The sequence below is a fragment of the Hibiscus syriacus genome, unplaced genomic scaffold (assembly GCF_006381635.1).
Source record: "Hibiscus syriacus cultivar Baekdansim isolate YM2019G1 unplaced genomic scaffold, ASM638163v2 tig00005936_pilon, whole genome shotgun sequence".
NCBI classification, from domain to species: domain Eukaryota; kingdom Viridiplantae; phylum Streptophyta; class Magnoliopsida; order Malvales; family Malvaceae; genus Hibiscus; species Hibiscus syriacus.
This window is the reverse complement of record NW_024062072.1, coordinates 154,854-169,920: the sequence shown is the minus strand read 5'-3', so window position 1 is coordinate 169,920 and position 15,067 is coordinate 154,854. Positions and strand designations below refer to the sequence as shown.

General features: G+C 35.8%; 1 long non-coding RNA gene and 2 pseudogenes across 1 annotated transcript; 1 reads left to right on the top strand and 2 right to left on the bottom strand.

Annotated features, from left to right (window-relative positions):
- Window positions 1–495: 495 nt before the first annotated feature.
- Window positions 496–4,776, bottom strand: LOC120200274 (annotated as a pseudogene).
- On the bottom strand, window positions 1,328–2,229 carry LOC120200275. Its single transcript, XR_005523525.1, has 2 exons — window positions 1,892–2,229; window positions 1,328–1,537 (listed from the first exon to the last, which is right to left on the bottom strand). It is a non-coding gene; the product is annotated as an uncharacterized LOC120200275 (long non-coding RNA).
- Window positions 4,777–5,663: 887 nt separating the features above from the next.
- Window positions 5,664–12,479, top strand: LOC120200278 (annotated as a pseudogene).
- The last annotated feature ends 2,588 nt before the right edge of the window (window positions 12,480–15,067 follow it).

Here is a 15,067-nt window from a genome sequence, read left to right as displayed (position 1 = left end):
AACCGATGATTACTTTGCATGCATGTATAGGTAGGGATGGGTATGAGACTCGAACCCGACGGGTTTCTACCCAATCAGGTCGATTTTTTTATATAAAAAAATTCGGGTTTGGGTCAGGTCGAATTCGAGTTTAGGGTGAAAAATACCGACCTGAAAAAAAAATTTTATCTTATATATTAAGAATAAATAAAATAATACCCCTCTATATATTATTTTTTCAATTAGATCACTATTTTTATTAAATAAAAATAGTATTTTATTACTATTTTTGATCGGGTCGGGTTCGGATTTTATTTCAAAAAGTCGGGTCGAGACGGGTGGTCACTCTAAAATTTTTAAATTCAAGTTCGTTATCCCTTTAAATTTTATAAATTAGTTCTTCCAATATAAAATCATGCTTTTGTCTATCTACGACAGAAAATATTATAAACAGGTTTATTTTTTCATGGTTAATTGGAAGTCAACTGGTATATAATGATAAAGAGTAGACACTGATCATCAAATATTATTCGAGACTTATTAGAGACATTGAAGAAGAGAGAATCACGTTCCAATTAAAAATAGCAGTCCAGATGGATGATGAGTAATTGAGTATAGATTAAGTTGCAGCGTTAACGGAAGCGGTCGCTTTGAGTAGAAAGGCAAAGAGATGAGTAGGCGTGGAGAAAATTGGGCTGTGATCACTTTCCAAAGCAAACACTAGAGAGGCCGGCCACCTTTTCACCATCTCCTCCTGTTGTTCTCGCTTCAACACTTGCATTGTCTTGATATACACTTTTGGCACGTTCTCAGCGTCGGCTCCCTCTGTAAACCGAAGACCTGCAAATGCTCTCAAAGGTCCCGATCGCACTAGCAACGCCGCCAAAGTGGAGTCCTGGTGATGATGATTATATTTCAAGTCCCTCACTATGATGATGATGACGATGTTCTTAATTAATTTATGCTCACCTCTTTAGAGCTTAAATGATAAAGAATTTTACGTTGAAACTCCTCCTTGATTATCATACTGGTAGCAGGCTGGTCGCTCCTAAACCATATATTTTCTCATATACATCACCATACACGGTTAAATCTGGATCTCCCTGCCAGTTCCAGTTTATATCACCATTAGTTTTTGACTATTAATTTATCTTTTAAACATAGATATATACATGTTTGACATTAATAATTTATTATACCATACTACATATACAACAAGAGTTAAACCTGGGACTTAGACTAGACACTCTTTCCTCAAAACCTTACTTTAAATTTATTAAAATATCGACGTTACTCTAAGATAATATTTTTCAATATAGAATGATTTCAATGATAGAAAGAAATATCATTTTCTTTATAAAACTCGAGTTCAAACAACTTGTGAGCACCATATTTTAATCTCACCCATGCTCCACTTTACAACTTGTCCCCCATGCACAGCCCATACTATGCTCTCCCACGATATGCCATTCCCAATACCCAACACCTTGCCCACGCCGTACAAGTCCCTATGTCGTGCCCATGCTAGTGTGCTTCCACTATCATTATTTTATTTTTCCTTTGTAATGGGTATTTAACCCACACAAAAGCAATCCACTATCATTATTTTATTTTTCCTTTGTAATGGGTATTTAACCCACACAAAAGCAATGTAAAGAAAGAAACCGATGATGATCAGAAAAGAAACGAGAACAGTTTTCATCAACAATTGAGAACAAAATTTTTCAGCAATCTAAATCTAGAACCGTAAGCAAATTCCAAGGTAATTCTAGGAGTTTTTTTTACACTCTGTTTATGTGCTAACGTTTTAGAATGTAGCTAAAAGATGATCTAAACTATAATTTCGTTCTTGGGTTTTCATACTAATCTTGCGATTGCTTATAATAAATATAAGAAGGGGATCGAAGTTTACCTTGCTTCCATGGGTTCGTCGGGGTAGCCTTGTCGTCTAGGAGATGATAGCATAGTTGTCACTGATTCGGGGGTTGAAGGGCCGCTGTATATGGCGGTCTTGCGTGGTTTGGTCCTCGTCCGAGGAGAGGTAGAGTGAGTTGAGGTTAAGGGCTTGTTTTCGTGGTGTTCCCCCTAGTTTGGTAAGTCACCAGCCCGAGTAGAGTGGCCACCCATGTAGGGTGGCCAAGGCGACGAGGGTTGGTTCGTTGGGAGCTGGACGCCACGTGAATGAAGAAAGGGAGGAGGTGAGTTAGATTTTTTAGGGTTCAATGTTATCGGGAAGAATGAGTTAGAAAGGGAGAAGGTGTTCTTATTTTAGATTTTTGAGAAAATCACGATAAGGTTCCTGGACCTTTAGCGTGATTTGCCTTCTAGTCACTAGCTTAGGGTTAAATCACCCATAGGTCCTCTTTGTTTAGTCTGATTCGCATTTTAGTAACTTTTTAGGGTAAATATCCCTTAGGTCCTTGTTTTTTGGCCGTGTTGTATTTAAATCACTAGGTTTACCGTTTGTTTGTTTATTTCAAATCGGGCTGCATGTTCAGTTTTATTTTATTTTAGTCACTTGTTTATAAATTTAGTTATTTGTGTTATGGTTTGCCATATTTATATATTTACATTTTTAGCCATATTATAATATTTATATACATATATCATATGTCTCAAATGTACTCATACATATTAATTTATTTTATTTCGTGCACATGTTGTGTCATATGTAATTATATACATATTTATTAAATTTATTTTCTGTCCTTGTATATTCATATACGAAAATGTATTGTAAATGTTTATTCCATTTCATTCAATATGATTTATTTTAACTTGTAAAAATATCTAGTTGCCAATATTTTATTTACTCGAATATGTTCAAGAACAACGATTTTGTAGAATGGGCGTGGTAAGCATCATTTAATCGAAGTGGTGTAATCTGATACGACATTTAAATAAAATGTGAACTTGAAAAAAAATTGATTTTATTTTGCTAGTTAATTCCTTTTATTTTAAGTTGAACAATGTGATGTATGTTACTAAATAGCGATTTACTTTATGCAAAGATCGATTTTCATTTTATATTTAATTCACATTTTTAAAAATCAATGAGGAGGGAATATTCTTTTACTGACAAGAAATAGTCGAGTTAGTTTTCCCGATGGAGGATTGCTGATTTCGAGATTTCTTTTCGAGTTAAGGAAGTTTCTCTAATTAATTAATTGGAAGTAAATTAATTAAATTTCGATAAATGGATCATATTTTAACTTTATATTTGATTTGTATTTTCCACCATTACGACAACGTGTAAGTGACACAATACCACCTTTAGGCGTTGGGGGTGCTAATCATTATCCACGCGTAACCGACTCCTGGACCCAACAAATCGAATTTCTGGTCGATTTTGTCTTATAAAATGATTTTTCTTAAAATTATTTTTAAAATACGTTTTTAGGTATTCAACCTACCTAACCTAAAGGTCGGTGACGACTCTCTTTTCTATTTTATTTCAATCAATTCAAAATCACCAAATTTTCTAAATAAAAGTCATAATTATTTTTTAAAACAATAAACAATTGTTCCGCCAAAAAATAGTTACGACACAACTATATCTACATAATGTATAAATTGTTAAAACTATAAAAATATCAACATAATTTATCTTATAATTACTTGGACTTCAAAAAAAAATATCAAATCATATTATACTACTTAATTTTTCCGGCCTTTTTCACGTCATTTTCTTGATCTGTTACAGATCTAGAGCATGAGGTTTCTCGGGATTGATGAGATTCAAGGCAGGCCAACACATGCAGCTTCTTAATTTCATTGGAAGACGTACAAGGTTGAAATACATTGCGATTCGAGCTGGCACTTAGAAAAAATAATGAATATTAATAGTTTAATTTCATATTCACCCCAATGATTAAACTACAGACTAGAATCTATCCACAGAGGATGTGCCTTAAGTAGTGGTAATCACTTTCTTATTGATAAAGAGATAAATAAATGCATATAGAGATGGGTAAAAACAAGAGAGAATGAATATGATGATGTATTGATAAAATAAGAGAAGAAATGTAATTACATCTTCATAATCTTGGGGGGTGACGAACCCATGTTTGAGCATAGTAGCAGCAACAAAAATTGTCATACGAATTTTGTTAGCAAACTTGTGTATGGCATACGTTAATCTATGACCTCCAGCACTGTGTCCGACCAGTATCACCTGCTATTGCCAAAACTAATTAATTAATAATATACATATTAACAAATCCTTTAAGAGTAGTAGTGGTGGTGCTGAAGTACTTTACCTTTTCATTCTCAGGTAAGTTGGAGAGGAGGCTAATCAATGGTTCGTTATAGTCTTGGAAAGTGAAGATGGTGTTGGGATCGGATGGATCTTGCAGTCAGATGCTTCCAGTAGACTCCTGATTTTGTACCAGCACCAGGCTCCATGGCTGAATGTTGACGAAAACGGGTAAAGAAAACAAAAGAACACGAGAATTTTACGAGGTTCGGCAATGTGCTTACGTCCTCGGTGCCTAGGCGGCGCTAGAAGTTTTTATTCAATGATATTTTAGGTCTAGGTTACATCTCTATTTATAATAGAAAACCCTGGTACATAATTACAAAATTAACCCTGTACCGTACCGCGGGGGCTGCGCCCCCGCACCCCCAACCCACATAATTCGTAACCCCACAACGAGACTTTCTTTGTAAAGACAGTTGATATTCGCTTCGCTCACTCCGCTCCATCTCCTGTCCTCTTTACTGGTATATTTATGAGCCATACCTACCACTGAACCCATGCACAATGACAAGGTGAAGCTTTTCACTTTTCTCGCTCATCTCTCGATATGATCTGTTCTGCTCACTTTCTTAATGAAAGATGCCTCTGCTTGCGAGTACCTTCACCGCTCAGCGCTTGCTTAAGCTTAACCACTCTACTATTTATTTCCTATTAACTATACGTATAGCTTAACCAATCTGTCCAGCCTGTCCTACCTTTTCATTTGCTTAAATTTTGAATGTCCAACCTCAAAGTTGTTTTTAGTATTATTCTCTAAAAAATACTCCAATAAATATGATGATGGAAATAAATGGATTCTTACCACTATAGGTAGTTCATCTTTCTAATTTGGACAGAAAGAATTATAGTTGGTGATGGATCGGCAGCTGATAAATTAGGAGTAGCATAAAATTTGGAGAGAATGATGGAAGTAAATTGGGAGTATTCAGTCAGCTTGCTCATTATATGTCAAAAGTAGGATGGAGTTAAATTGGGAGCAGTAAAAGTAGGTTTTTTTTTTTACTAATATCCTAAATAAAGTTAGAGGTTTGATTTTTGACTTTTGCGAATGTAATAGAATGGGTTGGAAGGTCGCCCTTACCTTTATAATACCCGATTTTTCAATATATCATATATCGATAGTTATAAAAAAATAAAAATATATTTATAATATTAATCATAAAATAAAATTTAATATTTATTAGTTTGAAATTTATACGAAACACATTACATGCCCATTAATATATTTATAATATCGATTATTAGAATATATATAACCTCAATTATAAAATATTATAATTAATATATTACATGATTGAAGTTATAATAATTAATATATTTTATAATAGCAAGCGGTGAAGAAAGTCGCAAGCAAGCTGTGGCACCTTTCTTTCATTAAGAAAGTGAGCAGAGCAGAGCAGAACAGAACAGAACAGTCCAGATCGAGATGAGCGAAACTTGGGAAAAGCTTCACTTTGTTATGGTGAATGGGTTCGACCATGGAGCTTGGTGTTGGTACAAAATCAGGAGTATATTGGAAGCATCGGGCTATAAGGTCAGCTGTATTGACCTTAAAGGTTTGGGCATAGATCCATTCGTGTTGGATCTCTCCTTAATTGGAGAGGTTCTAAAAAATTCTAGAGTTTTCTAGAAAAGTGTAGAATTTTCTAGAATATTCCGGAGGACTCTAGAGAAGTGTAGAACTCTCTAGAAGCTTGTGGAAGAGTGTGAAATCCTCTGGAATATTCTAGAGATGTGTGGAACCTTATGGAAGAGTGTGGAAACTTATGGAAGGGAGTGAAAGAGTGTAGAGTTTCTTATAGTGTGTGGAGTATTCTAGATAATTAATCTCCACCATTCATTGTGGATGCAGAGTAATATAAATAGAGGTGAGAGACTTCATTTCTAACCATCCAAGAAATCTAAAAATACTAAGAGAGTTAGAGAGCCTCTTTGAGAGAGAAGAGAGATAACTTGGGAAGTCTTTATCCTCAAGCTTGAGTGAGCCACCAAGTGTGAATCAAATTTTGTGAACACATCATTGTAATCCTACTATTCTTTTGTATAGTGGAAGAATCTCCAAATTGGAGAATTATACTCTTGTGTTCTCTTTACTATCCTTAATCTCTAAGTGTTTATCTTAACTTCACGAAGCGGGAAAGACTGTGATTCCCAACAGTGGTATCATAGCTAGGTTCATCCGTAGTCGTAATTAGCTCGTGCAGTTCAAGATGGAGGATAACATCGCTCATGATGGAGACATGTTCATATCACAGCCAATAACTACTCATATTGGAAGTCGATAATGGAGGACCACCTGTACTGCAAGGATTTGCATGAGCCTATCATCTACAAAGACAAGGTAGAAGGTAGGAGTAATGCTCAATGGAAGCTATTAAATCGGAAAGTCGTTGCTATGATCCATAAGTACATTGATAAAACTCTCTTTGAGCATGTTTATACTTATATAAATGCTTATGAATTATGGACAAAGCTTGAGTCCATGATTCAAAAGAAAACGCTTCGTAACAAAGCCAATTTAGTTCGACGGTTGGTGAAATTGGAGTATAAGGATGGTAAAAGTATGATTGAACACTTAAATAATTTCAAGGGGCTCGTAAATCAATTAACAAAAACTGAGATAAAATTTGATGATGAGTTGCAAGCCCTTCTACTCTTTAGTTCCTTACCGGAAAGTTGGGATACATTCATTGTTACACTTAGTAATTCAACTCCGAAAGGAAAGCTCACCATTGATACCGTTAGTGATAACCTCCTCAGTGAAGAAGCAATGAGATGGAACGATGTGAGTCTATTCATCCCGAAGCTAATATTATTAAGAATCGGGGTAGGAATAAAACTCGTGGATGTAGCAAAAGCCGAGATCTGCATCAATCCCGAGGTAGATCCAAGTCACGCTCGAAGATTACATGCTACTACTGTGGAAGGATAGGCCACAAGAAAATGGAATGTCGATCCTTCAAGAAAGACCAGATGGTTGGTAATGTTAAGCCAGACCAAATTAGCTCAACGAAGAAACAAGAAGAGAATAGTACTATTGTCATAGTATCAAAAGAAGATATGCTATATCTCATTGATGAAGGTAATATCATAAACATTACTTATGATCATAGCTCCTAGATTGTCGATTCTGGTGCTTCTTTCCATGTTACTCCACATGGAAGTTTCTTCTCATCCTACCGAAGCGGTGACTTTGATACGTTGCAAATGGGAAATTAAGATAGGAGTAAGATCGTCGGGATATGAGACATCATTCTGACGACAAGCACTAGATGCAAGCTTATCTTAAAATATGTGAGGCATGTTCCGGCCATACGCCTCAATCTTATCTCTGCTGAGAAGCTAGATGATGTTGGTCTGATAAATTACTTTGGTTGAAGGAAAGTGGAAGCTTACCAAATGAAGCCTAATAATGGCTAGAGGAAAGAAAGAAGGGTCATTATACGTGATGCAAGCTAAACTTTGAAAAGGAGAGGTAAACATCACCACTGAAGATGTGAAGATACAACATAAACGACTTGGGAATATCAGTGAGAAAGGTCTTCACATACTCGCTCGGAAACAACTCATACCTGAAAGGTAAACCACTTGATCCTTGTGCTCACTATTTAGTTGGAAAACAACACAGAGTTGTTTTCCAAAGATCTTCTCCGCCCACAAGGAGAAAAAACATCCTAGACCTCGTACACATCAACGTGTGTTCGATGTTCGAAAGATCAATAGGTGGTGCATTGTACTTTATCACCTTTATTGATGACCATTCAAGGAAGGTGTGGGTGTACATGTTAAAATCAAAGGATGAAGTGCTTGACGCGTTCAAATCATTCCATGCCCTAGTGAAGCGTGAGGCCGGATGGAAGATCAAGTGTGTAAGATCTGACAATGGAGGTGAGTATAGAGGTTCTTTTGAAGCATATTACAAGAAATATGACATTGGACTATAGAGGACTCCACCCAAGACACCACAATTGAATGGACTATCTGAGAGAATGAATAGAACTATTAAAGAAATAGTTCGATGTGTGCTCTCTCATGCTAAGTTACCTAAGTTATTTTAGGGAAAAGCTATAATGACAGTGGTTGACATTGTCAACCTCACACCATCAGTTCCCTTGAACGGGGGCATCCCATAAGAAGTCTGGACAGGCAAAAAGGCTTCATACAATCATCTTAAGGTATTCAGGAGTAGGGCATTTGTTCACAAACCCAAAGATGAGAGAGTCAAGCTTGACTTAAAAATGAAGTAATACATCTACCTTCGTTCACCTAAGGATGAATTCGGTTATCTGCTTCGGGATCCAGTCAATAAGAAGGTTGTCCGCAGTTGAGACATTGCTTTCTTCGAAGACCAAACAATCAAAGATATCAAAAATTAAAAGAGGCCAAGATTGAGAAGCAGTAAGAAGACCGAATCTACTCCAGTTCGACTTGTGGATAATAATACACAAGAAAATAATGATGCTGAAGATCATAAACCTATGTTAGAGCAAAGAAACCAGGAGACTCATGATGAACCAACTCAGGAATAGCCTCAATCTAGCTCTCCAACGGCTCCAGAGCCGAGATGTTATTCGAGAGATAGAATACCATCCACTTGGTATAATACAAATGAGTATGTTATGCTCACTGATGAGGGGGAGCCTCAAAGCTATAAAGAAGCAATTAATGATAGTCATAAAGAAGAGGGGAGAAGAGCCATGCAAGAAGAGATGCAATCATTACATGAGAATCATACTTATGAACTTGTAGAGCTACCAAAAGGGAGAAGAGCCTTGAAGAATAAGTGGGTGTATCAGATCAAGACCGAAGATAGCAACTCAAAGCCTCGCTATAAATCTCGGTTGGTCGTCAAAGGATTCAGACAAGAAAAAGATATAGACTTTGGAGAAATATTCTCTCTCGTGGTAAAGAGTCATCCTTCCTAATGGTCATTGGCTTAACAGCTGTGCAAGATTTAGAGATTAAATAACTCGATGTTAAGACGGCGTTCCTACATGGTGATCTAGAGGAATAAATTTACATGGAGCAGCCTGAGGGATTCAAAGTTCTAGGCAAAGAAAATCTAGTGTGTCGTTTGACTAATAGTCTATACGGGCTTAAGCAAGCACCAAGGCAATGGTACAAAAAGTTTGACTCTTTCATGGTAGAACATGTTTTCAAAAAGAATGAAAGCGATCATTGTGTCTTCAAAAAAAAGGTATGCAAGTGGCGACTTTCTCATACTTCTGCTCTATGTTGATGATATGTTAATTATTGAACAAGATCACATAAAGAGAGGTTCTTTAAAGAAAGAACTAAGAAAGAGTTTCGACATGCAAGATTTGGGATCGGCTAAACAAATCCTTAGGATGCGAATAACTCGTGATAGATCAAAGAGACTGTTATGTCTATCCCAAGAGAGATACACTGAGAACGTGTTGGAAAGATTCAACATGCACAAATCAAATCCGGTTAACACACCACTTGTTGGACACTTCAAACTAAGTTTGAAGCTGAGTCCCATAAGTGAGAACGAAATAGAGGAAATAAAGAAAATTTCATACTCATCTGTAGTAGGCAATCTCAAGTATGCAATGATATGCACAAGACCAGATATCGCCTATGCAGTTGGAGTCGTGAGTTGCTTCTTGGCCAACCTAGGGAATGAACATTGGGTTGCAGCCAAATGTATCCTATGATATCTACGAGGAACTTCCAAAAGGTGTTTATGCTTTGGGAAAGGAAAACCTTACTAGAATGATACACAGATGCAGACTTGGCAGGTGATATTGATTTAAGAAAATCAACATCAGGATACCTAACTACTTTTGCAAGGGGAACTGTCTCGTGACAATCAAAGCTGCAAAAGTGTGTTGCATTGTCCACTACTGAGGCAGAGTACATCGCAGCTACTGAAGCTTGCAAGGAAATGTTGTGAATGAAGAATTTGTTGCTAGAGTTGGGAATAGATCAAGAAATATATGTCTTAAAGTGCGACAATCAAAGTGCAATTTATCTTGCAAAGAATTCAAAATTTCACTCCCGCACAAAGTACATATACACTAGATATCATTGGATCTGAGTAGTTCTCAAAGAAAAGAAAATACATCTTGACAAGGCATGATGACCAAGGTAATACCGACAAAGAAGTTCGAATATTGATGTCAAGGTGCCGTCTTGATACTACCTCCCAATTAAGTCATGAGGGGGAGATTTGTTGGATCTCTCCTTAATTGGAGAGGTTCTAGAAAATTCTAGAGTTTTCTAGATAAGTGTAGAATTTTTCAGAACATTCCAGAGAACTCTAGAGAGGTGTAGAACTCTCTAGAAGCTTGTGAAAGAGTGTGGAATCCTCTGGAATATTCTGGAGATATGTGGAACCTTATGAAAGAGTGTGGAACCTTATGGAAGGGAGTAGAAGAGTGTAGAGTTTATTAGAGTGTGCGGAGCATTCTAAATAATTAATCTTCACCCTTGGATATAAGTAATCTCCACTATTCATTGTAGAGGTAGAGTAGTATAAATAGGGGTGAGAGACTTTATTTCTAACCATCCAAGAAATCCAAAAATTCTAAGAGAGTTAGAGAGCCTCTTTGAGGGAGAAGAGAGATAGCTTGGGAAGTCTTTATCCTCAAGCTTGAGTGAGCCACCAAGTGTGAGTCAAATTTTGTGAACACATCCTTATAATCTTACTATTCTTTTGTATAGTGGAAGAATCTCCAAATTGGAGAATTATACTCTTGTGTTCTCTGTACTATCCTTAATCTCTAAGTGTCTATCTTAACTTCACGAATCGGGAAAGACTGTGATTCCCAACAATCCAATCCTATCACCATCTTCACTTTCCAAGACTATAACGAACCCTTGATTAGCTTCTTCTCCAACTTACCCGAGAATCAAAAGGTAAACTTCAACACCACCACCACTACTCTTACAGGATTTGTAAATATATATGTATATTATTAATTAGTTTTGGCAAATGCAGGTGATACTGGTCGGACACAGTGTCGAATGTACTAGCTTAACCTATGCCATACATAAGTTTGCTAATAAAATTTGTATGGCCATTTATGTATGTGCTACTATGCTCAAACATGGGTTCGTCACCCCCAAGATTATGAAGATGTAATTACATTTCTTCTCTTATTTTATCAATACATCTTCATATTCATTATCTTGTTTTATAGATGCATTTCTTGATCAGCTTGATCTCTTTAGCTAATTTGTGCATCCTTGAGTTGCGTCATTAAGAAAGTGATTACCACTACTTAATGCACAACATCTGTAGATAGATTCAACTTTCAAGGCCATAGAAGATTCGAGTAGTGCAGGATGATTTGAGAAATTTTATGTTACATGAATCAATGTTATATTATAAAATTCTAAGGTTTATATTTTAATAGATATAAAGTAATTTTTTTAATAGTCTATGTCATATATGTTCAAAACTTTTCTTAGCTTATTCATAATGTGCATACACCTTATAGATGCAACTGCTTGAATTTATATCCTCTAATAAAACCAACTTTCTTTTTTACTATCGGAACCATTCAACGAGTTCAAATAAGTTTATAGTTTGAAAAGGGGTGTAATTCCCTACTTTCACTGCCACTAATATGTAATATGGTATAATAAGTTATTAATGTCAAGCATGTGTATTTTTTAATCCACACTTTAATTATGTATATATTTATGTTTAGGAGATAAATTAATGGTCGAAAACTAATGGTGACATCAAACATATGATCTATGTTGATTAAACTGAAGCATGTAGAGAGATCCAGATTTTTCCATATATGGTGATGTATGTAAGAAAATATATGGTATAGGAGCTAACCAGCCCACTACCAGCATGATAATCAAGGAGGAGTTTCAACGCAAAATTCTTTATCATTTAAGCTCTAAAGTGGTGAGCATAAATTAATTAAGATCATCATCATATATAGTGAGGGACTTGAAATATGATCATCACCATCATCAGGATTCCACTTTGGCGGCGATGCTGGTGCGACCGGGACCTTTAAGAGCATTTGCAGGTCTTCGATTTACAGAGGGAGCCGACGCTGAGAGCGTGCCAAGAGTGTATATCAAGACAATGCAGGACCGAGTGTTGAAGCGAGAACAACATGAGGCGATGGTGAAAAGGTGGCCGCCCTCTCTAGTGTTTGCTTTGGAAAGTGATCACAACCCATTTTTCTCCACTCCTACTCATCTCTTTGCCTTTCTACTCATAGCGGTCGCTTTCGTCGTCGCTGCAACTTAATCTATACTCAATTACCAGTAACTTCTATTTCTTCACAACTTTTCTTCATTTTCATTATACTTTCTCTACACTTATTCAAACATTCTTTTTGTTCGAAGCAAGATAGTTAAGTTACGAGTTTTCGGGTGCAACCTGAAGCTTCTATTGGACAAGAAAACATCATATTTTATCTGGTTATGGAGGGAAAACTGTTAAGTTCGAATACCATGTTGAAATGTTGTAACTCCGGCACAATGACCGAAGGATACCAAACGACAGTAGCCAACAATGAAAAAAAACCAGTATCTATAATTTGGTAAAGAAAACAAATAAGAGAAAAATAGAGTTTTTACTAAATTGGGTAGAAAGGGTTATAAAGACTTAGTCTTAGCCCAACACTTCAATAGGCTTATATAACCCTTAATAATATGCTAATAAACTAACTAAATTCCAACCAATTAATTGAATTAATTTTAACTCCATTCAATACTCAAACATATTACCAACGGGGTGTTAACGAGGTTAGTTCAAGTGATAAGTAGTTTGATGTCGTTTAAGTAAGGTTTCGAGTTCGAAACATTATATATGCAAAGAATTCTAGTTGAGAGACTTATCCACCAAAGTCAGATGTGCGATACAGATCGGTCTAAATTAGTTATTCAATTTTATGATAATGATAATCATAGAAAACTTTTAAAAAATTATGTTATAGTTTATCAAGCTTCCTATCTAAGCTAAAAGAGATTAATTGCTGAGTTAACATAAAACATATTTCATTATTTTAAAAAGAGTTTAATTGTTGAGTTCACATAGAATATGTTTCATTATTTTGACAATAAATATTAAATTTAATTTAATTTATTAAGGAGAAAAGGAAAAAAAATAAAAACATTATATACTTATTATTTTTTAATAAAAGAGTGTTAAAATTTTAGATCTCTATTTTTAAATTTCTAGATCCACCACTAATGAAACGATCATCCTAATTCAGTTTGTTTCATTCAAAAATGTTATAATTTAAACTTTTAATCTTATTTAAGAGATTTAGTGTATCGTAACATCCTTCTCATAACATACATGCTAGATTGTTAATTTTCATGTAATTTTATTCAAAACCACGTGAAAACAACAATATCCCAACAACGTTGCACCTCATAATTCTCGATGGAGTAATTTGAAACTGATGTACGATGGTTTGATTTTATGAGGAAATTGCTGTTAATTGGTTTAAATTTTCTTGTTCTTGTCACAACCGTAGTTATCTCATATATATATATATATATACATACCTCAGTATATGCTCAAAAAAAATTATATTCCTCGTAACACTAGGTTCTCCAAAGTTGGAAATTAACTCACTCACCCCTATTAATTATGGGGAGATGGGTATTAACCAAACCAAGAACAATCTAGCATATTAAACTCATGAAAAATCGCGGGTTATTCAGTGTGTGGATTCTCCGTCTTCTGCTTCTGCTTGGCCACGCTGCAGCACAAATTAAGTCTCTTATTTGTTCATAAGCATTCCAAACACAACCTTAATTAACCTATAATTTGTGTTGTACTAATTAAGTTATTATTTAGCTTTACAAATTCTATATATTTTATCACATGAAAATGTAATTTTTTAAATTGGCTTCCATAAACTAACTGATACATGTATGTTTCTTCTTGCAGACAAGACAAATGGCTGTCCCTTGTTCCCATATGTAATGGGGTAAGGGGAGATAAGATAGTAGGCTGCCCCCAACACTAGGTTGAGAGCAGCTTCCGTAGGAGACTTCTAAATTATAAAATGCCTTCCATGGGACTCGATCCCACGACCTTGCAGACAAGACAGATATCCCAAAACATGTCACTTTGAGTCCATTCTAGGGCTGGAGAATTGCAGCCGAGTGCTTAATCAGATACCAGGTTCTCATCTTCCAGTTCCCGTCCTTGTTTATGTACTTGTTTTGGTTTCTAGAATGAATGAATATTTTCGATGGATCCGAAAGTACTTGATGAAACAAGTTTGTCACATCCGCCGTTGGTAGTTTAACTTTTTCTTGTTCGGGCGAAGAATCACGGTCAGTATAAGAACTGCCATTAATCGGTCATTCTCTGTAAGAGAAAAAAAGAGAGAAAAAAGACGTGGAGAGAAGATGACTTATCTAGACAAGAGAAAGAAGAATTTCTTACTCAGCCTTTCTCGGGATATAAGTACTCTAACCATAAGATGACTGATGTAAAACCTAAGATCATCATTTCAGTTAATAGGTTGACAGACTATACAAAGATCATGTTAAAGACTGAGTATGATCTCCGAGTAACGATCCCAGGGGATGATATTTTTAGAAATCGTGTGGTGTCTACAATCTTTGTTGATGAAAATTTAATAGTTTTCGGAAGATATCTACGGAAGTATAACAGTACTATATGATTTTATACCTTTACGTATATACGTACGTAGTAAAGTATTAAAATATAATATATTTTGGATTGGTGGGGCAGAAAAGTAGCGGATGCAGAGGGAAGGAGTTACTAACGCTGGACGGGGTGATCGAGGTTGACGAAAGCCAAGTAAAAGACTACTGTGCGGACGGAGGGCGCGGCAATCACACCAAGGG